A 25,751-nucleotide genomic window follows, 5' to 3' on the forward strand; every position below is an offset into this window, starting at 1 on the left:
CTAACCAATTGGAAAAATATTAAATGCTCTTGGATAGGGTGAACAAATATAATAAAGATGACAATACTACCTAAACTAATCTATTTATTTAGCACTATACCAATCAGACTCCCAAAAAAAACTATTTTGATGACCTAGAAAAAATAACAACAAAGTTCACATGGAAAAACAAAAGGTCAAGAATTTCAAGGGAATTAATGAAAAAAAAAATCAAATGAAGGTGGCCTAGCTGTACCAGATCTAAAATTATATTATAAAGCAGCAGTTACTAAAACAATCTGGTATTGGCTAAGAAATAGACTAGTTGATCACTGGAATAGGTTAGGTTCAAAGGACAAAACAGCCAGTAATTTTAATAATCTAGTGTTCGACAAACCCAGAGACCCTGGTTTTTGGGATAAGAATGCATTATTTGACAAAAATTGCTGGAAAAATCAGAAATTAGTATGGCAGAAACTAGGCATTGACCTACATTTAACACCATACACCAGATAAGGTCAAAATGGGTTCATGACCTAGGCATAAAGAATGAGATTATAAATAAATTGGAAGAGTATAGCATAGTTTACCTCTCTGACCTGTGGAAGAGGAAGGAATTTATGACCAAAGGAGAACTAGAGATCACTATTGACTACAAAATAGAAAATTTTGATTATATCAAATTGAAAAGTTTTTGTACAAACAAAACTAATGCAGACAAGATTAGAAGGGAAACAATAAACTGGGAAAACATTTTTACAGTCAAAGGTTCTGATAAAGGTTTCATTTCCAAAATATATAGAGAATTGACTCTAATTTATAAGAAATCAAGCCATTCTTCAATTGATAAATGGTCAAAGGATATGAACAGACAATTCTCAGACAAAAAAATTAAAACTATTTTTAGCCATATAAAAATATGCTCCAAATCATTATTAATCAGAGAAATGCAAATGCAAATTAACTCTGAGATACCACTACACACCTGTCAGATTGGCTAGAATGACAGGGAAAGATAATGCGGAATATTGGAGGGGATGTGGGAAAACAGGGACACTGATACATTGTTGGTGGAATTGTGAATACATCTAGCCATTCTGGAGAGCAATTTGGAACTATGCTCAAAAAATTATCAAACTGTGCATACCCTTTGATCCAGCAGTGTTTCTACTGGGCTTATACCCCAAAGAGATACTAAAGAAAGGAAAGGGACCTGTATGTGCCAAAATGTTTGTGGCAGCCCTATTTGTAGTGGCTAGAAATTGGAAAATGAATGGATGCCCATCAATTGGAGAATGGTTGAGTAAATTGTGGTATATGAACATTATGGAATATTATTGTTCTGTAAGGAATGACCAGCAAGATGAATACATTCTGAGGACTGGTGAGACTTACATGAACTGATGCTAAGTGAAATGAGCAATACCAGGAGATCATTATATACCTCAACAACAATACTATATGAGGATGTATTCTGATGGAAGTGGATTTCTTAAACAAAGAGATCTAACTCAGTTTCAATTGATCAAGGATGGACAGAAGCAGCTATACCCAAATAAAGGACACGGGGAAATGAATATAAACTGCTTGCATTTTTGTTTTTCTTCCTGAGTTATTTATATCTTCTGAATCCATTTCTCCCTGTGCAACAAAAGAACTGTTCAGTTCTGCACACATATATTGTATCTAGGTTATACTGTAACCTATTTAACATGTATAGGACTGCTTGCCATCTGGGGGGAGGGAGTGGAAGGAGGGAGGGGAAAAATCGGAACAGAAGTGAGTACAAGGGATAATGCTGTAAAAAATTACCCTAGCATGGGTTCTGTCAATAAAAAGTTATTAAAAAACAAACTTCAGATTATTTTTTATCTTCTTTCTAAATCTGATCTTTCTTGTGCAACAAGATAACTGTATAAATATGTATACACACATTGCATTTAACATATTTAACATGTATGGCACTACCTGCCATCTAGAGAAAGGGTGGAGGGAAGGAGGGGAAAAATTGAAACAGAAGTTTTTATAAGTCAGTGTTGAAAAATTACCAATGCTATAAAAAAGAAACCTTTCCAAGTCCTCTTTAATTTTGATGTCCTCCCTCTGAGATTCTCTCACATTTACCTTATCCATATCTTATTTGTACATTGTTATTTGCACATTGTCTTCCTTATTAGGCTGAGTTCCTTTAAAGCAGAGATTGTTTTGCCATTTCTTTGCATCCCCAAAACTTATCACAGAGGCTTACATGCAGTAGGCACATAAATGCTTGTTAACACAACTTCTGTAGTAGAGGAGCATACTGGGAAATGTGAAAAACTTGAAATCAGAATGATTCAGGTTTGCATCTTGCTTTTGATACTTACTAGTCATGTGAAAACCTTCCCGAGCCTCAGTTTACTCATCAGACAATATTTTTCACAACAGATGAAAAAATGCTCAAAAAAGCTATTTTTAAACTACTAAAACAAACAAAAAGCACCAAAATATCAGACAAAAAAACTTATTCTGATTTTGGCAATATGAAGAAATTCTGTTTCAAAAGGTGTCTAAAATGGGACCTTTGAAGAGAATCTTCATTATTTAGCAGTGAAAGATGATTAAAAATAATATCTACAGTAACTGTTTTATATTTGATACAGTAGTGAGTATCAAATGAGAGGTTATATTTAATAGTGATGTAAACATGTTAGTTATTCAGTTATTACTGTCTCCGGAGATATTTTTATGAGAGTAGAAGTTGCTTATTAATTCAGGTCCAAGTTTATTCCAGGCTTTATCTGGACAACAGTAACTTTCGTGAAGAGACTTCAATTTCCTCCATAAATGACTTTCAATTAACTCACAATCACTCCTTACCTATTAATCATTTTAGTTTGATTCTATGTGCCCTAAGTTCTGTTCATTTGTATCTTGACTCCTATTTAGAGTATAAATCAAAAGTTAAATTCCGGTTACTCTAAAATCAATGAATGTGGGAAGGGAGAGTAATTAACTGCTTCTGATAAGCCCAGCACTAAGCTAAAAGCTGGGGACAAAAACAGAAAAAGAATACAGTGCTTGCTCTTAAGGTCTCATATTCTAATTGGGGAGGACAGAATATACAGCAGAGTTTAGCTGCAGACAAATAAAAAGGCCTAAATTCCTAATAGTTCAAATATAAGGGAGATACCAAGACCTAGAATTACTTAAAGTCCATGAAAGAATGTCAGGAGGTGATGAGACATACAACCAGTGGAACATGGAGTAGACTGAAGTATCAAAGTAGAGCACGGATACGGCTGGAAAAGGCTTACTGTTTCACTTGAAGAGAGAAAGGGGAAAAAGCCATAGTTGAAAAGGTAAAAAATGGGTTCTGGAACAGCTTGTAAAATGAAGGGGGAAGGGAAGTCCCACTTGGCACTTTTTTTAAACTAAAAATAAACAAAAATGCTACCATTTTGATAATATAGCTCTGTAAGAGTGGCACCACAGGGCATATTGTTTTAATTAGTCTTACATAATAATAATTAAAAAAATCTTTTTGAGAACCGTGATAGAAAATGCAACTTACTGTCAGAAACAAAATTATATTTTGATGAAGTACATATTGCTGAAGTTGTGTGAAAATGGACTATTTGAATAATTATATTTTGTGACATTCTAATCTACACTTTCATAACAGGCTAGAATTCTTCCTCCAAAATCTAAAAACAAAATCCCTTGATACAGATGGCAGAGAAACAAGGGAATACGCACATCCATTTTTGAACATTGCAACATTCCTCTGGTTTGTGCAAACTTGACCTAATTGAGAGTAAAAGGTCGAGTGTGTGTGTGTGTGTGTGTGTGTGTGTGTGTGTGTGTGTGTGTAACCATGCTCTTTTGCTTCATGTTTTTCCAGAGATGGTATCCTTCCACAACTAAGAGGAGAAAACATGTTTAAAAATAACACTATTTATTTTAAATAAAATTTGCTGTCTGGCAAGCAGCAAATATTACTAACTGAAGGAGTATTAGTATCTGTTTCAGTCTTTAGCACTGACTCATTGTATGACATTAAGTAAATTATATTGCCTTGTTTTTGCAAATATGGAAATAACTATGTTGATTTTTTATGCAAATACTTATGGATTCTTTAGTCATCTGAAAGTTCTGTGGATAGGACATCAAGAGATATGTTATTCTAGTTACTTCACTATATGACTTGAGGAAAATCACAGTGTCATTTCTATTTATCAGTTTTGCCAGATGCAGTTATACAATAGCTGTCCTCAAGTATCTCAAAGAGAATGTATGTTTAAATAATCAACAAATGAATCAAAAATTTTCATTGACCAGAAGAACTCTATATCAGTTAAAGAAGGGTAACAGAATTAGACTTTTAGAGAGACATGAAGGAGGAGCCAAAATGAATAGGAAAGAGGATGAATATCATTAGTACAAGAAAAGAACTTGAGAAAGTAGCAGGAGCTTGGTGAGTATATGTCATAGAATTACATAGAATTGTAATGGAAAGAAGTAGATAGCTCAGTGGATAGAGTGCTGAGCCTGGAATAAGGAAAGCCTAATGGGCAAGTCACTTAACTTCCTTACTTTAATCTACTGGGGAAGGAACTGGCAAACCATTCTGTATCTTTGCCAAGAAAACCCAGTATGATCCACAAGGTTACAAAGAATTGGGTACAATTGAATAGTTGAACAATAACAATGGGAGGAAAGCAAGCAAAAAAATAAAAAAGGATAAAAAACATTATAGGTAAGGAATTGCTAATTGAGAAAAAAAATAGGAGCAAGAGGATTTAAATGCTGCAAGACAGCAAAGAAGGAAGGATAAAGGAAGTTTCTTACAGTATTTTTCCTATAGTCTCAGGAGGAAAAAGGGAGAATATCTACACAGGCTTTGCTAAGAGAAGAGCTTACAGAACCCCAAAATGATTCATTATTAGTCTAGGGCTGGAAGGAGATGTCAGTAAGAGCTTATACTCTGAGCATGCTGTGGAAAGCTTGATTCGACAGTCACTGGGGATGATTTGGAGAGGCACTTTTGTAGTGACTCAGATGCCAAGCATGAAAAAGCATGAAGTAAGCTTTAGGAGCAGGGCAATTGATTTATTTTGGAAGAACTATCTGGAGGGGAAAATAGTAACTCCTGGCTGTACTTTTTAATACTACCATTAACAAGTTGAGCAGAAAAACCATTTACAATTCTCAATGAAAACAAACTTGTTTATCTAGCCCCACCTATATGAGATATATGTATGTTTAGGGAGGAGTGTGTGTGTGTGTGTGTGTGTGTGTGTGTGTGTGTGTGTGTCCTAGAATAGTCCTTCAAAAACCCTGCATTAGGGCATAATACTTATCACTGCCTTTCTATACTACTCAACTGAACACAGAACAATAGAGTGTTCCCTAGAATGTCTGCCTCTATGCTGTAAGAATCCCATTCTTGATTAAGGGTAGGACAATGAGACCTCTCTTTTTCTCCCTCTATTTCTCTGTCTGTTTCTCTCTGTCTTTGTCTGTCTTTCTGTCCTTCTGGGTTATTTTGAGTTTTTCATAGCATGATTGTGATTATTGAATAAATAAGAAATTATTTTCCCCTTCCCCATCTACCTACCCAAATGCAACCAACTATTCAAAGTCCAAATCTCATGTCCAAAAACATGTGATTATTTCAACCCAGAATTCATGCCTCCTTCCCTGAACCAATAATATTTATTGGTTCTACAAAGTTGGCACTTCAGCATTCAGACTGCCTTGTAATCTTATTTGGCTTTTTTTTTTTTAACATAGCTATGCCTCATCTCCTTGTGAGTACCTGTCAATATCTAATGTAATGAAAATGTAATGGAATCTTGTGTTAAACTGATACATTATTCATCTATACTCTTACCTAGTCAATGAACCAGTCCACACCTGAATTATTGTGTTCTATTATCAATGACATGGTTTAGGAAGAATAATCAATAAGTTGGAAAGCATCCAGAGAATGATGACAAAACTAGAAAAGGACTTCAAGAGCAAGTCATATGAGAATTGTGGAAAGATCAAAAATGTTTAAGAAGAAGAAGAAAAACTATGAGTCAATATTAATCATCTTCAAGTATTTTAAATACATTCTGTCTGGCTCCAGAGAGTAGGAGAAATGGGGACAAGTTGCTGAAGTACTAATTTAGACTTCCTTCAATTTAATTTCCATTACCAAATATTTATTAAGTATCTAACATATGCAAAGTATTATTCTATATACTGAGAACAAAAAAAAAAGTAAAAATAGTTCCAGTCCTCAAGGCACTTAACAATTATACACACACACACACACACACACACACACACACACAGACAAATATATATATATATATATGTGTGTATATATATATATACACACACACACACATATATATTATATATATATATATATATATATATATAGTCTTCAAATGTGGATTTCACTGCTCTAGAAAGTAATGGATTATCATGTAAAGTCAGATGAACAAAAATTGGGGGCTAATCAATCAATTAGCAAGCATTAATTATCTATCATATATCAGATGCTGTGCTAGACTCTGGAGAGTCAAAGACAGAAGTGAAATAGTCCCTCCTCTTGAGGAATTTCCATTCTATGAATTTAACAAAATATGCAAACTTAAATACATATGAATTGTATGCATGCTTAAGTAAATGTAAGATAATGGGACAAGGTAAGTATTGGTATCTGGAAGGAGCAGAAAATATCTCAGATAAGAGTTACATTTCAACTGACATTTGAAGAAATCTGGAAATTTTGAGGTGAAAGAGTATATTCCAGAAAGAGGGAAAGCATATACAAAGTTCAATAGATATAGAATCCTATGTGTGAGGGAATAAAAGAAAGACAATTTGATTAGAGCATGGAATGGAATGGAATGAAAATATTTTTCTAATAGTCATATTAGGCACAATAACTGCTTTTCTGTTGAATGAGTTCATTTAAAAATGGAAAACATTATAATTAACATAACTTTATAGTAAAGATACATGTGGTATTTCCAAGTTAAACTGGATTTGGGGAGAAGAGATAAATAAAGTAAATGCCAGAATCCCAACCTTACTAATAAAATTATTGATAAGAAATTGTTTTTATCCTAGGAAAACTTACAAAAGTTGTAGTAGAAATTTCAGATAAGTTTGTAATATGATGGAATTCTTAAGAATAATAAACTCTCCTGAAAAGGACTGTCATTGCCATTTTTCTTTAATGAATGTGTTCAGTGTTGAAATTCCATATCATTAGTGTCCAATTATAGTTATAGATTCAACTATAGACCTTTATAATATATTAAAAAATAAGAAAACAGGAACAGATTTCTTAAAAGGAGAAATTTACTTCAGTGAAACAGGTAGCAGTAAACCATATTCTAGTTCTTGCAAACATTTAAGTAAGAACTGTATTGTGCTTAAATTTGCACATGTAGAGAGATGAAGTGCACACAAAAGGAAATATTGTATACAATTTAAATGGCCAAGAAAATTATATCAATTATCCTAAGTGAGAGAAGAATAAAATAGAAATGAAAATAATCTATTAACAAGTATTTACAAAATTTATTAGGCACTAAGCATACATGTAATGGGCTGAGGCTTGAGTTGATGCACTGCGGTCCCAAGCACATGAGGCTAAATAGTAATTGGACCATACTCTATTAATATATAAGCTTGGAGAAAGAATGGCCCCCGCCCACTCTTTGTGCAAGTCCTGATGTGTTGTATAGGAAATAACGATTCTGGTGGGTGGAGGCAGGGGAGTGAAAAAGGAAGGGGAGGAGAGCTCAGACCCCACTTGCTCTGCTAGCTGGCTTCCTGTCGCAGCTGCCCATATTGCTATCGCAATCCTTCTTGCCCATATTGCTATCGCAATCTTTTTTCACCTCTTCACTTCAATAAAGACTGAAGATTTTTCCCTTAACCTGAGTTCCTGACTCCGGCTGATTTTAAATATGCCGTCATTACACATACAAATAACAAAAACAAAACAGTCCTTTACTTTGAGGAAATTACAGTTTTGACAAGGAAGATAACATATAAATGTACTCACAGAATGCATACAGAGTAGATAGACATTGGGAAAGAACTTGAAAAGACTGAAAAAAGTCTTTTTTTTTTTTTGCCCTCAAACAATTGGGTTAAGTGACTTGCTCAAATCACATAGCTAGGAAGTGTTAAGTGTCAGAGATCAGATTTGAACTCAGTTCCTTCTAACTTCAGGACTGTGCTTTATCCACTGCACCACCTAATTACCCCAAAAAGCCTTATTCCAAAACAGATTCCAAAAATGGATATGAGAAAGGAGAATGTTTCAAATGTAAGGAATAGTCACAGAAAAGCCATGGAGAAAGGAGATTGACTAGATTATATATAGAAGAAGCAAGTGACTAGCATGTATGGACTTCAGTGTATATAGAAATGAGCAGTCTAAAAATCTTGGAAAAGTATGATTTCACAAAATAGACTGTGAAAAAATTTAAATGCCAAACAGAAGAGTTTATATCTGATCATAGAATTAATAGGGATCCTTCAGGGATATGCTGGATCCAGCTCAAACCAGCTCTCTCCCAAATGTTAAGTTTTTAGAGAATATTTATACATCAGAAATCAGCAACATTTCAAGGTTTGATTTATAGTAGGGTTTTTTGACTGTCTAGACTTAAGACATTGCTAATTATACAGATTAAAATTAAAACTGTGCTGTGCATATTTTTCCTCTAGTAGAGAATCAGTTATTAAACATTTATAAACATAACCTTCAATCCACTGGATTTTACTATATAGAGGAGTGATATAATTAGTCCTATATTTTATACAAATCATTTTGGTGGACATAGAGATCTGAATGGTTAGAGAGTTAAGATAGATAAAATAATTATGAGATTTTATAATAGTCCTGTAAATAGGTGATAAAGTAGGCCTGAGCTAAGATGCTAAACTTGTGAATGAATAGACAGAAGGGAATATATAGAAAAGATGCTGTAAAAATAGAAACAAAAAGTTTTGGCATCTAATTAAATATGTGAGGTAGGTCAGGTTGTAGAGTTTACAATGATACCGAAATTGTATGCATGGATGACTAGAAGGTGTACCTAACAGAAATATATAAATCTGGAAGAGAAGTAGGTTTAGGTAAAAGATAATGAGTTCTGTTCTGGACATGCTGAATTTGAGATGTCTCTGGGACATCCAGTTTGGCATATTCAATTGGTAATCAATCATGTGTGAATGATTGAAGAAATTTAACCAAAAGAATAGAACTGGATATAGATATCAGGTATAAATCTGCATAGAAAATCATAATGGAAACTGTAAAAACTAATTAGGTCCCTATCTAATAAAATAGACAGAAAAGAGAAGAACAAGACAGAACCTTGAAATAAAACTATGATTAAAGTTAAAAACTATAGACAAGTTGCAGAAATCATAGGTTCACATTCCACATTCTGTTAAAAAGCAGAACTAAAATCATCAAAATAAAAGAGAGAGAGAGAGAGATGTACATGTTAATCACTTCTTGAAATAATCTTTTTGGGCACAGAATTTGTCTCTGAGTTTATTAGTAGATTTTAAAAAAAGGAAATCATTTTCAAAGATTATATTTTCTGATAATAGGAAACTTACAATATAATCACAAAGATAAAAAACTTCACAGAACTAGACAGATTTATTAAATGGATCTTTATTTGTGAACATTGGGTAACAATCATACTTTTGCAAAAGATACATATTTATATTTTTATACTTTTGCAAAAGACAAAAGACAACAAATTATTCAAGTAAATGATTTTAGCATTGAACTATAAAGATGGAGGGTATTCTAATTACCTATAATTTATTGAAGGCATTCCTTCAAGAAGTTAAAGTAATATTATTTGGGTTCTTTGATTTCTAATAATACAGGAATGAAACATGGAGATTGAATGGTTGATATATTGATTAAATTCTCAAATATGAAATACTTTAAGCTCTTGCTAAATATCAGGTTAGTCAATTCAAAATTGAATTTTTAAACAAATACTTAAAAGTACACATACTCCATGATATTAGATAATCAGAAAGTCGTGTGCTTTAGCTACCTAACATAATGAGAACAAATTGAAACTCTGCTGAGGAAGCTTAAAATCTATATTTGTTTTCTCACTCCCCCAAACAGAAAACCATCAGCACCTTGGCTTAAGTATGGCATTAGATATTTCTATAAGTAAAAATGGTATTTTCTACAATAAGAACTTTTAATCACCTAGAACATTTCTATAAATATCCCTCAATTTTCAGTGAATGTAAAAGAATTTTCTCAGTAAATGTTTTCACCTGATATCATCCATAAAAGAACCTGGTATTTCATATGGTCTCAAGAAATGTTTACTTTTAAGAATAGCTGCATTCTGTTGAATCTACCAAATTAGCTGGGGAAAATGCACAACTGATACAATTTAATAGATTGATCTACTAGATGAAATTGTTTTAAGCTGATTAATCAAATGTTGCTGTTGCTATTCTATTGTTTTAGATTCTCTATGATCTCATTTGGAGTTTTCTCCACAAAGATGCTGGAATAGCTTGCCACTTCCTTATCCAGCTCATTTTACATATAAGGAAACTGAGGCAAAAAGGGTAAAATAGCTTACCCAAGATCAAACAGCTAGTAAATGTCTAAGGCTGGATTTAAACTCAGGGAGATGAATCTTCTTGACTACAAGCCCACCTGTATTATAATTGAAATATCACCTAAACTATTGGAGCTTCAGGAAACTCTAAAACTCTTAAGTTTCAGATCCACATTGGAGTTCCTATACCAATGATACATAGGCTATAGAAATGGAGTGCTAGCACACATCCCTGCTTGAAAACATTTAAGATTAGAATTACAGTTATCAAGAGACTATTTCCATATGCTCCGATTTAAATAAGTGTTGCTTGTATAAGGTATTGAAGAAACTTTCGTAACAATATCAAGAATGTATAATTTGATCCAAAGAAGATCCCTAGTTTTAAAATAAAATATTAAAATAAAAATTAGGATATGGTAATTTATTAGTGATAGAATAATTGTGTCTGGTTCTTGACTATTCTTCATGCAACTTTTTTTTTTGAGAGAGATAGTATGTTAAGGTAAAATCTAGAATGGTTTTAACAGGAATTTCTGGAAATATTATTGATTTGTATTTTGATATGATAAAGGATTTCCCTTTTTAAAGATGGAGTATATCTTATCATGGGAATTATACCAATAGTATTTATTAAGATAAATGTGACATGGATTGGGTCATATCATTAAGGGAAGAGTCTGGGAAACAAATAAGTAAAAGAAATCTTCTTGGAACTTTCTTAATGTTGTGTCATTGATAGATATGTTAGAGAGTACGGAATTGCTGGATCCCAGAAAGAGAGATTCTGAAGACAAAAAGACAGGGAGACTGAAAGAGACAAAGAGATGGAGAGAAACAGAGAGAGAAAGAGAGACAGACACAGACAGACAGGAAACAAAAAAAAGGGGAGAAAGGGAGTAGGGATGAAGGTAGGGGGAAGAACTGAGAAAAAGAGACAAAAAAGAGATTATTATAAAGTTGAACAATCCATTTGTGATATTGTTTTAATAACTTTGCCAGGAAATTGTGGGCTCTTGTTCTTTTTTAACCAGGAGACAGGACAGCCAATATTCTGCTTTCCCAACCAAGAAGTAGTCAAGTCTTGGTTTCACCCTATTTAATATCTAATGTACATAGTTAAAGTTATCTTTTAAATATTAGTGTGAAAATAGAACAATTAGGAATATGTTACTTCCTGACAAAGTAATATATTATAGTATTTTTTTCTAGCTTGAAATCAAAGAGGGTGGTGGGGTGGTTGTAGACTTTCATTTCTCTTATATTTTCCTTAACAATTTGCAGAGTATTGAATAGACTAGACATAAGTTACTGACTCATTGAATGAATGAATACTAAAACCTAGGAAGTTCATTTAATAACATATTTTAAAGAGACTCTTCTTCCCTCTATATTAGTTTCTTTATCTTTCCAAACCTCACTGATTCATTTAAGTTTTCATTCAGGCTTATGGTCAACAATCCCAAAGGTCAAAGTAAGAGAGAACTATTTACTTTTGACATGTCTATCAAATATTTATCAGTAACATGGAGGTAAGCAACAAAGGGATGATATTAAATAGACAATAATTCTGCCTTCTTGGCTAGAGAGATGTATATATTTTTCCTTAGATTTATCCCAGGGACTGCCACTTAACATTATAAGGATGTGGTGATAAATGAGTTTGACCAGATGTTTTCCTCTTTGCTTCAAGCAATTATTCGTGAGGAGAAATCCCATGGGGTAATAGTTTTCCATTCCAGATTTCCTATAGATGAGGCCTTGGCAGAACCATTCGATGCTGGCATTCACATCTCTCAGAATTATCTTAGGAGTTGTTGGACACTTCGAGAATATAATGTTCAGAAGACCATCAAATTGGTTCCAGACATTTGGTGTGAGAATCACTAGGTGGTGTGTGTGTGTGTGTGTGTGTGTGTGTGTGTGTGTGTGTGTGTGTGTGTAAAGATATATCATATTGGATACAACAAGATTTGGGCGGGAGGGGGGGGGAACTGAACTGGTAACCAGAAGCTGACCCTCTAATGTTAACTAAAAGAAGCAAGGTTGACCAATATACTGTACAAAATTAATTTTTTAGAAGTTAAATTTAAATTGGCTTGAAACTATATACAAGGGACAATTGAGTTTTCTTAACCAGGTCTCATATAAACAAATGATGTGAAGATCATAGAGCAAAGTTACATCAGAACATTTATATTTCCTTTCCCATTCTGCCACAAGTAAATATATAATAATTGTTTTTTAGTAGATGTCCAAGCTTAAAGAGAAAAATTGTGTATTTACACAAAGATTTTACATAGATATAAATATATGTGTATATGTATGTATATATATATATGTATATATTATTTGCCACTTGAGTTTTGATTATAGAAGTCTAAAATTACATGTTTTCAACCCTGTTGAACCTGGTCCAGGTTAAAAAAAACAAAACCTAAAGAACAATTTGGTTCTTTATCGCAGGAAAATGTATGGGCTTTCTATGTTCAATGCCATATATTTAGAGGAAAGAGAATATGGAGAAATTATTAATTATTACTAGCCTTTTCTCTATAAACTTCCTGATGCCAAACCACATTTATCTTTGTGGTGATAAGGAGCAGATTCCATAAAATGAGATTCATGGAAACAGAGAAACTAAGGCCATTAACTCAACAAAAAATAGTTGAGTATCTACTCTGGGGCAGGGCACTGTTCTAGGTACTAAATATCCTTGTTATTCAGTCAATTATGTCTGATTCTTTGTGAATTCATTTCAAGTTTTCTTAAGAAAGAAAACTTGAAGCATTTTGCCATTGCCTTAACTAGCTCATTTTACAGATGAGGAACTGAAGCAAGAAAGGATAAGAGGCTTGCCTGTGGTGGCTGGTTAGTATTTGAGACTGGATTTGAACTCAAAGATGAGTCTTCCTGAATCCAAGTGCAGTGTTCTGTGCACTATGCCACCAGGCTGCTTAGTACTGAGAGTAATTATATGAATATTGTTCAATTTCTTCATTCAAAGGACTTGTAGTTAAAATTTAGTATGGGATATGTACACACTACGATAAGTACATGCATGTATATATTTGCAAGGTATGTTACATGTATATGTGTATATATTTTATTTACTCATATACAAGGAAAGATTAAAAAAACAGAGGGACAGGCAGGCAGAGACAGATTGAGATGGAGTAAAACACACAGAAAAAGAGAGAGAGAGAGAGACTGAGAGAGACAGAGACAGAGATAGAGACAGAGATAAGGGGAGGGAGGGAGGTAGAAAGAGGGGAGAGAAGGAGAGAGAGAAAGAGACCAGAGAGGGTGAGAAAGTGTGTCTGTGATATTGAGAAAGAGTTATCTATGATATTGTTGGTATTATAAAACTCCTGAAAAGAAAACTATCTATTCTGATCAGCAAATATTCTATAGCTTATAGCCATAGACCCTAGTCTTGGATGGTAAAAAATTAAGTGATTTGTCCTTGTCAAATAGCAAGGCAAAACCTGAACCCGGTTCATCATTTTTTTTCTATAACAATATATTGCAATGATATGGATATATGATATTTATAAATATATAATGTACATATACATATATATATATACATACTTATGTGTGTGTGTGGATATATATATATATATATATATGTCCAGCTTAAATGGTACTTTTCATAGTGATATTAGAAATTGTTTCTATACCTTTAAGAAATGCAATTATAATACTGGTCATTAAGGGAATCTATGTGAAGCTACTGAGAAAAGATTGAATGTGTTTTCCAAAGTCTCGTGAAAAAAGTTAACCATCATATACAAAGAATATGTTAGGAAATAAGTTAATTATAATGAGAGGAACTTTGAGAGTTAATATCGTTTAGGAAACTGAAAAGATATTAATTTTAATTCTCTTCCTTGGAGAAGACATTCTTTAATAAATTATTGAAAAAATTATTGTCATCCTCAGAGAACTGAATTGCTGGAATTGCTATCCATTGTTTTGCAGTAATCAGTAGGAGCAATCTTGGAAAGAGGTTTCTGGAGAGATATATTGGGTTAAAAGTGAAATGATTGGGGAAATAAAGGTACAAGCTTCTGACTGTCTCACTTTATTAAACAATGCCTGCCAATTGCATGACAAATCATGATCAGATCTTTCAGCTTTGGCCCTGGGCACTTAAAACAGGGGAGACAGATTTTTATGCATTAAAACAATTCATCAGATAAACAGGAAACAATTAAAGGAAATTAAAGGAAAACAATTAACTACAACACAAAATTAGGCAATCTAATTTCTAATAGGAGAAACAATTAGAAATATTGCAAATTAGCAAGAAGAGCACAAACAGGAGTGATTCTCTGAAATCAGAAAAAGAGATGTCCCATTCTCCTAAAGTATCTGTATTCAATCAAAAGAATTTGAAAACAATAACTGATTGACCAATATGGGATCAGTTTAAAATAAGACATATGGGTTGCCTGAGATATGTAATTGTGAGAAAACTTCTTGTATCAGCTTTCATATTTGATCAAGTTTCTGGTCAGCATAAGCCAGGTCCTTAAATAAGGATCTCTAAGTGGCAGGTAGAGGTGGTTCAGTGCTACACACTGCTAGCTTCAAACAATGCAATAAAATTTTCTCATGATTACCACAACTGAATAAAGTCTCACAAGACAGAAATTGGGCTAGACCCATAATTGAATAAAAGGTAGCTCCAGAATTCAATCACAAAACTGAGTAAGTGTGGTTTACTCAATTCCCACTACCACCTGTTTTAATTCCTTCATATGTATATGAGATAAAGTATATACATGGAAAACTAGGTCAACTCATTGTCTAAGCAGGACTGCCAGATGGGGAAGGATGTGCCTGCCATATAGGACACCCTGTGATTGTCTTGATCTCCATTTAAGCAGTGGAGCCTGTTAAAGCCCCAGCAGGAGTCAAAATCAATTACTAGTTAACCATTATGCAGAGAGAAGGCTGAAGCCTACCAAGACCTAAATCCACAGGTTATCTGCCAAAAACTAAAAATAAAAACAAAAGGCAAGCACTGAGGCAGAGAAGGAGACCTAATACTATATAACTAGCACCAGCCACCCCATACTGATAAGCAGTACTAGTTGTATGCAGAATGCAAAGGAAACAGAAACAAATAAGACCTCCTTTAATCTATCTAAAAGTATGGAGGGAACTGCCCTAAATACAGATTCTGAATCCAAGAACTGAGGCTAAAAATATGAGCAAAGAGGAGAAGACACTGGACAGAATGAAGAAATATTATAAATTAAGAGAATCTTAAAAGGTAACCACAAAAACTACAACTACAAGCAAAGTATCTGAGGTTCTTTTGTTACACTCTTGGCTATAATATCTACAAAGCTGGCTGGAAGTAATGAAGCAAAAGGAAAAACAATTAGATTATACATAAAATTAGAGTTCAAAGGTCTGAAATACAAAGAAAAACAAATAACTTAAAATGGAAGATAAAAACTATACCTATGTAATAAACTCCTGAAAAATGAATTCATAAAAGAGGACCTGCTAACTTTATAGGAAAAAAATGTCAAAATGCAGCCAAAATATTGGAAAAATAAAAACTGACCAGAAAAACAGGTAGAGTTTAAAAATCATCAAACTCTTTGAAAACTAGTACCAAGCAATACATTTATTCCTTCTATTTTGAAAAATAAAAAAAAATCCAACACTAATAGAATCAGAAGGGAAAGAAAAAATAGAAAGAATACATTGGCCACCTTCTGAAAGAAATACTAAATTGATTTTAAAAAATGAAACCCTTTGGAATGTCCTAGTCAAAATTTAGATTTTCCAAGTCAAAAGAATACCAAAAGTCAGTCAAAATCATACAACATTCAGTAAGCAATAATTAGAAAGGAAATAAAATCCTTACTCTAAAAAGAAAAATATTCATTTCCAAGAATAATTTATCCTGGGAAAGGCAATATAAGATTTCTTCTCAGAATTTCTAATAAAAAGCCTATGTTAAATAGAAACTTTGAAGTGCTAATATGAGAGACAAGAGAAACCTGGAAAACTAAATATATCTTAGTAAGTAGAAGTATTTAGATGATATAATGTTTGTCTTAAAATGGGAGAAGAGAAAAACATCCTTTAAGAATCATCAGAATGAATCTGGAAATATATTTAGAGTTGCATGTGTTTAACCTATACTGGATTGCTTGTTATCTAGGGAAGTGGATGGGGAAGGAAGGAGGAAAATTTGGAACATGAAATTTTGAAAAGTTGAATGTTGGAAACTATCTTGGCATTTTTTGAAAAAAAATTATTAAAATAGCAGCCCCTTTTAAAAGCTTTTTATTTTCAAAACATATAATTTTTCAATTATATTTTTCATGGATAATTTTTCAACATTGACCCTTGCATAGCCTTGTGTTTCAGATTTCCCTTTCCTTTCCCCTACCCCCTCTCCTAGATGGCAAGCAATCCGTTATACATGATAAAATATATATTACATCCATTATGTATAAATATATTAATACAATTCTCTTGCTGCACAAGAAAAATCAGATCAAAAAGGAAAAAAAAGAGTAAGAAAATAAAATGCAAGTGAACAACAACAAAAAGAGTGAGAATGTTATGTTGTGATCCACATACAGGTCCCACAGTCCTCTCTGTGAGTGCAGATAGCTGTCTTTATTCAATGTCTATGTCAATCTATGTCTTCATAGGATCATTGGAACTATCAATCATCTCATTGTTAGAAAGAGTCACATTCATCAGAAATGATCAATGTATAATATTGATGTTGCTGTGTATAATGATCTCCTGATTTTGTTCATTTTACTTACATCAGTTCATATAAGTCTCTTCAGATCTCTCTGAAATCATCCTTGTGGTTGTTTCTTACAGAACAATAATATTCCATAACATTCATATACTATAACTTATTCAGCTATTCTCCAACAGATGGGCATCCACACAGTTTCCAGTATATTGCCACTAAGAAAAGGGCTGCCACAAATATTTGACACAAACATTTTTAAGATATCTTTGGCATATAGGCCCAATAAAAACACTTCTGGATCAAAAGGCACACACATACCCTTTTTGAGTATAGTTCCAAATTGGTCTCCAGAATGGCAGGATCTGTTCACAGGTCCATCAACAATGTATTGGTGTTCCAGTTTTCCCACATCCCTTCCAACATCAATCTTTATCTTTTCCTGTCGTCTTAGCCAATCTGAGAGGTGTGCAATGGTAGTTCAGAATTATCTTAATTTGCATTTTTCTGATCAATAGTGATTTAGAGAACCTTTTCATATGACTAGAAATGGTTTCAATTTCTTTATCTAAAAATTGTCTTTATATTCTTTGACCATTTATCAGTTGGAGAATGGCTTGATTTATAAATTTGAGCCAATTCTCTATGTATTTTAGAAATGAGGCCTTTATCAGAACTCTTAAATGTAAAAATGTTTTCTACTGGTCATTTTAAAGAAAAGTCCATTTATTCCTATATTCTCTAGTATTTTTTAATAGGAATGGGTATTGGAATGGTTTTTTGATATATCTATTGAGATAGTCATATGATTTTTGTTAGTTTGGTTATTGATATAGTCGATTATGCTAATAGTTTTCCTAATATTGAATCAAGCTTACATTCCTAGTATAAATTCTACTTGGTCATAGTGTATTATCCTAGGGATGGCTTTCTATAATCTCATTGATAATATTTTATTATTTAAGATTTTTTCATCAATATTCATTAGGGAAATTGGTCTATAATTTTCTTTCTCTATTTTCATCCTACCTGGTTTAGTTATCAGCACCATATCGGTGACATAAAAGAAATTTGGTAGGACTCCATCTTTCCCTATTTTTTCCAAGTAGTTTATATATTATTGGAATTAATTGTTTTTTAAATGTTTTGTAGAATTTGCATGTAAATCCATCTTTCCCTAGAGATTTTTTTCTTAGGGAGTTGGTTAATAGCTTGTTCTATTTCTTTTATAAAATAGGACTATTTAAATAATTTATTTCTTCTTCTGTTAACCTGAGCAATCTATATTTTTGTAGATATTCCTCTATTTCATTTAGACTATCAAAGTAATTCATAATTATTGCTCTAATTTCCTCTTCATTGCTGGAAAGTTCTCTCTTTTCATTTTTGAGAATAACAATTTGATTTTCCTTCCTTTTTCTAAGCAAATTAACTAAAGGTTTATCTATTTTTTTTCATAAAACCAACTCTTAGTTTCATTTATTAATTCAATAGTTTTCTTATTTTCAGTTTTATCAATATCCCCTTTTATTTTCATAATTTCAAATTTGGCATTTAATTGAGGGTTTTTAATTTGTTCTTTTTCTTTTTTTTTAGTTGTAAGTCCAATTCATTGATCTTCTCTATTTTATGCAAGTAAGCATCTAGACATATAGAATTTCCCCTTATAATCATTTTGGCTGCATCCCACAATTTCTGGTATGCTGTCTTATTATTGTCATTTTCTTGATTAAGTTGTTGGTTGTGTCTATGATTTGTTGTTTTACCCATTCATTCTTTAGGATTAGAATATTTAATTTCCACTTAATTTTTAGCCTTATATTGCATGTGATTTTTATTGCATCATGATCTGAAAAAAAATGCATTTGCTATTTCTGCCTTTCTGCATTTGATTTTGAGGTTTTTATGCCCTAATACATGGTCAATTTTTGTATAGGGTCCATGAACTACAGAGAAAAAAGTAAACTCCTTTCTGTCTCCATAAAATTTTCTCCAAAGATCTATCATACCTAACTTTTCTAACATTCTGTTTGCCTCCTTAACTTCTTTCTTATTTAATTTTTGGTTTAATTTATCTAGTTCTGAGAAAGCAAGATTGAGATCCCCCACTAGACAGATTGCTGTCTATTTCTTCTTGCATCTGTCTTAACTTCTCTAAGAATTTAGATGCTATACCACTTGGTGCATATATGTATAGTACTGTTATTGCTTCATTACTTATGGTACCCTTTAGTAAAATATAGTTTCCTTCCTTATCTTTTTAAATTAGATCTATTTTTCTTTTACTTGATGTGAGATCAGGATTGCTACTCCTGATTTTTTTTACTTCATCTGAAGCATAATAAATTCTGATACAGCTCTTTACCTTCACTCAGTATGTATCACTATGCTTTAAATGTATTTCTTGTAAACAACATATTGTAGGATTCTGATTTTTAATCCAGTCTGCTATCCACTTCCATTTTATGGGAGAATTCATCTAACTCACATTCACAGTTAAAATAACTAAATTCTGTATTTCCTGCCATCTTATTTACCCTGTTATGCTTTTCTCTTTCTTTTCCCTCTTCCCTCTTCCTCAGTATTTTGCTTCTGATGACCACTTCCCTCAAATAGCTCTCCCCCTTTAAGAATCCTTTCTCCTTTTTTACACTTTTCTCCTAATACTTCTGTTTTCCCTTCTATTCCCCTTCTTTCTCCCTTTCCCCTCCCACTTCCCCATAAGGTGAGATAAATTTCTCTGTGACACCAAATATGTTTGATATTCTCTTTTTGAGCTAAATCTGATGAGAATAAGATTCACACAATGCTCATCTCCCTATCTTCTTTCCCTCAATTATAATAGGTGTTCTTTGCCTTTTCATGAGATGTAATTTCCCTTACCTCCTTTTTCCTCCTTTTCCAGTACAATCCTCTTTCCACCTCGAGTTTCTTTTTCATATTATCATAATAAAATCAAATTATACCTGTACTCTCTAAGTATACCCATAACATAAATATAGTTCTCAAAAGTTCTTTCCTTTTTATCTTTTTATGCTTCTTTTCAGTTCTGTATTTAGAGAATTTTTTTTGGATCAGTTTTGGTCTTTTCATTAGAAATAGGTGAAATTTACCTATATCATTGAATGTCCATCTTCTTCCATGAAAGATAATGCTCATTTTAGGTGGATAGCTTATTCTTGGTTGTAATCCAAATTCTTTTGATTTTGTTATATCAGATTTCAGGCCCTCTGATTGTTTAAGGTGGAAGCTGTTATATCCTGAGTAATCTTGATTGTGGATCCTCAGTACTTAAATTGTTTTTTTCTGGCTGCTTGCAATAGCTTTTCCTTGCTGTGATAATTCTGAAATTTAGTCACAATATTCCTTGGAATTTTAATTTTGAAGTCTCTTTAAGGAGGTGATCAGTGAATTCTTTCAATGATTATTTTACTTTCTTATTCTAAGACATCAGGGCAGTTTTCTTTTGTGATTTCCTGTAAGATGATGTCTAGATTCTTTTGTTTTTTATCATGGCTTTCAGGAAGTTCAATAATTCTTAGATTGTCTCTGCTAGATCTATTTTCCAGGTCAGTTGATTTTCCTAGGAGGTATTTCATATTTTCTTCTTTTTTTCATTTTTGTTTGTTTTGTTTTTATTTGACTGATTCTTGAAGTCTTGATCATTCACTTCCATTTGTTTGATTCTAATTTTTAGTGTATTATTTTTTTCAGTTACCTTTTTTAGCTCTTTTTGTATTTGGCCAATTGGATTATTTTGTCCATTGCATTTTCTTTCCATTTCACAAATTTTGTTTTTCAATGAATTGGTATCTTTTTCATATCCATTTTGTAAAGTGTTGTATGCTTTTTCCATTTCATCAATTCTATTTTTAGGGAATTATATGCTTTTCCCATCCCTTCTTGCAAAGAGCTCATTTCCTTTTCCCATTTTTCTTCTCTCTTTTAAAATCCTTTATGCAATCTTTTAAGAAAACCTTGTGAAATAAAAATCACTTCATATCTCCCTTTGGGGCTTTGTCTATATTTGATTTGCCTTTAGGAACTTCAGGATTTTGAGATCTTTTCTTCTCTCTCTCCATAAAAGCTGTCTATGGTGAGAGTTCTTTTGAGATTTTTGCTCATTTTTAAGATGGTTTTGATCTGTTCTTAATGAAAATGAGTGACAGTTGCTTTAGTTTGCCCTGGGGCAGTTGTGCTGATTGACTTCAGGTCCTGGGTATTCACAGCTAGGTCTCTCTTTCTTCCAGAGTTCAGTGGTTTACAATTTGCCTTTTGTAGCAAATCTGCTAAGCCACCTGCTTGCAACCAGTACAGAGTAGCCTAAGAAGGTCACAGAAGATTCCCAGGAGTGTGGAAGCTGTTGTGTCCTGACTCCCAGCCCCAGCTCCTTGCCCCAGTATCCCTGTGCTGTGGTCTGGGGTTAGCAGACTGTCCCCCTGCCTGTTTGAAACAGACATGTTCTGAAGTTCTTCCAAGGTATCTTCTTCTGAAAATGTGTTATACTCCAAATATTTATGAGTTCTTTAACTACAAAACCAGTTTAGAAGCTGAATCTACTGTTGTTTTGAGAGAAGATCAGAGGAGGTCACAGAAAGTTGTGTCTGCTCTCCACCATCTTGGCTCTGTCCCCCATAAAAAATCTATTATTTAAAAAATTAAATATCAAAAAAAAAATCATGTCATCAAAGAGACAATTAAATACAATAGACAGCCTAAATAGACTTATGTACTTTTATTTGTTTTAAAAGTGACAAGAAAAGAAAAGAATGGATTAGGAAAGAAAAGGGAAAGGAATTTACCATTTCACATAAACAGGATATGTTAAGAGACACCAAATATGGGAAAAAAGGAAAGACAGTGGGCACCTCATGACTTCACCATAAGGGTGAGATCAAAATCTCTCCCTGTCCATTAATATATTATGTATTTATCATATGCGAACATATATTAGAGATGAACAAGGAATGATACTTCCCTTGATAGAATAGGGATAGCCAGTCAAAAGAGAAAGAGAAAATAGGAATAAAGCAGAGAAAAGAGCAATCAAGAAGGTGATTTCAAAAGGCATCAGAAATCTCAGAATACAAGACTTTGTGTCACTAGTTATACTTATCTCCTTAAGGATTGAGAGAAGTTCAAAGAAAAACATTACTCTTTCTCCAACTTTTCTTCTCTATATTTACTTATTCACACACATCATTAGAAACTCTGCTACTTCTTTACCCAAAATTTTAGTAACCTGAATTTTGCTGTAACCACCAAAAAAGATCAGAAATTATTTATAGATATGTTCATCAGGTAGATTGGAGATCCCAAATTCTGCTTAAATGGGAATTTACTTAACTTGGAAGTCAGAGCAATGGTCATTATATATTTTATTTTTAGTTCAATACAAGTTCCCTAAAGCAGTCAAGGAGATAACTTGAAGGATACAAGAGAACTTTATATAGCTCCTAGTCTTAAAACAAAGTAATTATTAAAATAAAAATGTGAATTTGATAAAAGAAACTAGACTATATAAACACATAGAACTTGGAGCATATATATATGTTAAGTTAAAAAAAATAGTAAAATCAGGGAAAGGGAAGAATGGAGTATGTAAAGGAGAATAGAAATGGAATATTTTCCAGAAAAAATAAAGTTTGGCATCTAAGATTGGCCATAAAAGTTGTAGTTAAATATAAAGAAAGCATAAAGATCAGAGACTAAGGTTTGTGTTGGGGAAAAGATGAATGGCATAAGACTAAAAACTGACAATTTCAATTATAGATTACTATTTTCGATAAGATTATTTTTCTTTCTATAGCCTCTTCCTTATAAATAGTAAAGTAGGAAGATGAAGCAGCATAAATGATTTTATTGAAGGGAAATGTACAATTAACAATCATAGCAGTAATATGAATAGAAGACAATCATTTATTATAGAACAGAAGAAACAGTATGGATTAGAAAGCAGAATCCACCATTATATCATTCGTAAAAAAACACACTTGAAATATTAAAAGTTCAAAATTAAAGAGGTAAATCAGGGACTGAAACAAAATTCAAAAAATAGCTAGCTAACATCCATATAACACTACCATGTTCTAAGTACTGTGCTAAGTAGTTTACAATTATTTTCTCATTTACCCCTCACAATAACTCTGGAAGGTAGATGCTATTATTATATTCATTTGGCAGTTAAAGAAATTGAGAAAAATAGAGCTTAAATGTCTTGTTCAGGGCCACACAACAAATAAGTGTCTGAGGTCAGATTTGAACTCAAGCTTTACTGCCTATTCCTTATCCTTATTCTCCTTTCAAAAAAAAAGTCAAAAATTGATCAATAATTATTTCAGACATAGCAATAATAAAAGTAGGCCCAGTTAGATGAATTGAGAAGCTATGTTATGACTTAAGGCACTGTAGATAATGAATTAACATAAATACATCAAATGGTATAGCAACTCAGAGAAGTTGATTAGAGGAAAAGTTCATCAAATTTGTAGAGGGAAGTAGAACATAAAATAAAATGGATGGGGTATCTTTCTGTGTCCTTTTAAGATACAGATATATAATAAATACATTAAAATGAGGAAGAAATTGAGGCCTCAAGATTTTTAAGTTCAGTAAGAAATTATTTTCTAAAAATTTCACAGAATTTTAGTAAATATATACTTTTCAGTTATTCAAGACTCCACCCTTTCAGTGGGACGTAAAAACTTGATAAACAAATTCAGAAAAGCAGAAATCTTAAAGCATAATTAGCTGACCAGAATCCAATAGACATATTCCATAAAGGGTCACTGAAGAAAGAAAGAATTTAAGCTTAATTGTACCAAGTAATTTAATTCTTAAGAATTGCTCAGCTAAAGAATCATAAAAATAAAACATAATTTAATTAAATAAAATGATAAAAAATAAAGTAATATACCAAAGCATTTGGAATGCATCCAAAGCAGTCTTTGGAAAAACTTTTATTTCTAAATATTTCATCAATAGAAGAGGGAAAAAAAAAGAAATCAATTAATTAAGCATGCAACTCAAAAGAAAATACAAAAACAATCAAATTTTAAAACTTAAACAAAAATTGAAAATCTGAGTCAAAGAAGAGATAAAAGTTGAAAACAAACAAAAAATGGATCATTGGATGTAGAGAACTCCCATGAAGCTAGAAACTTCAGTAAGTGAAATATTGCCCTCCTCTTAAAATTAATCAAGAGTGCATTTAAGTTTGAAATCATGAGAAAACATAAGGTCCTGGCACAATTACTGGGGCACTGTAAACTTTACGTAAGATTGAGTCTCTGGAAACTAACAACATGCTTCAGAGAGATAGATTATAGAAAACAAAATTAGGGTTGGTCACAGAACAATGTCTTTCATAATAACATATGGGTTTTTTATTAAAGCTTTTTATTTATAAAACACATTCATGGATAATTTTTAAATGTTGACCCTTGCAAAATTTTTTGTTCCAAATATTTCCCTCCTTCCCTCCCACCCCATCTGCTGGATGGCAAATAGTCCAGTGACTCTGTTGAATTATCAGCAACCCCAACTCCTTATTTACAATCACCACTAGCCCATTTGTGTTGTGCTGGTCACAACAAATGGCATAACCCTGCTCAAATCCATGACCTGAGATCAAGAGTCTCATGCTCTACTGGAAGTATACAAGGCATTAGGGTTTTTTAATGGTTAAAAAATTAGCTAATCTTACACATACACAAAAAAAGGCAACAATTCACCAATATCAAAAAATTGCTATGATGCCTAAGTCATGAAAGAATAAAGTAGAAAAATATGTTCTAATATCTCTTATGATTATTTGTGCAAGCATATCTAAATATTAGCAAAAGAACTAAAATGACATACTAAAATTATACCATATCTCCAGCTTGGATTTATTTTAGGAATGTAAGATTTGTTTAATAGAAGTAAAACTATATATGAAATGGTTCATGTTAATAACAAAAACAATAGTAGCAGGGTAATATCAGTATATGGAGAAAAATTTTTGACAAAATGCAACAATTATATGTTTTTAATTATTATTATTATAGCTTTTTATTTACAAGATATATGCATAGGTAATTTTTCAGCATTGACAGTTGCAAATTCTTTTGTTCCAACTTTTTCCCTCCTTCCCTTCACCCCTTCCCCCAGATGGCAAGTTAACCAATACATGTTAAATATGTTTAAAGTATATGTTAAATACAATATGTGTATACATATCCATACAGTTATGAATTCAAAATTTTAAAAACAAATGTAAAAAAACATTTTTATGTATCGGGAAAATAAAAATATTGTTATTATTCTATAAGAAATGATGAGCAGGCTAATTTCAGAAAAGCCTGGAAAGACTTGTATGAACTGATGTTGAGTGAAATAAGCAGAACCAAGAGAAGATTGTACACAGTAACAAC

Source organism: Antechinus flavipes, chromosome 2 (assembly GCF_016432865.1).
Source record: "Antechinus flavipes isolate AdamAnt ecotype Samford, QLD, Australia chromosome 2, AdamAnt_v2, whole genome shotgun sequence".
NCBI classification, from domain to species: Eukaryota; Metazoa; Chordata; class Mammalia; order Dasyuromorphia; family Dasyuridae; genus Antechinus; species Antechinus flavipes.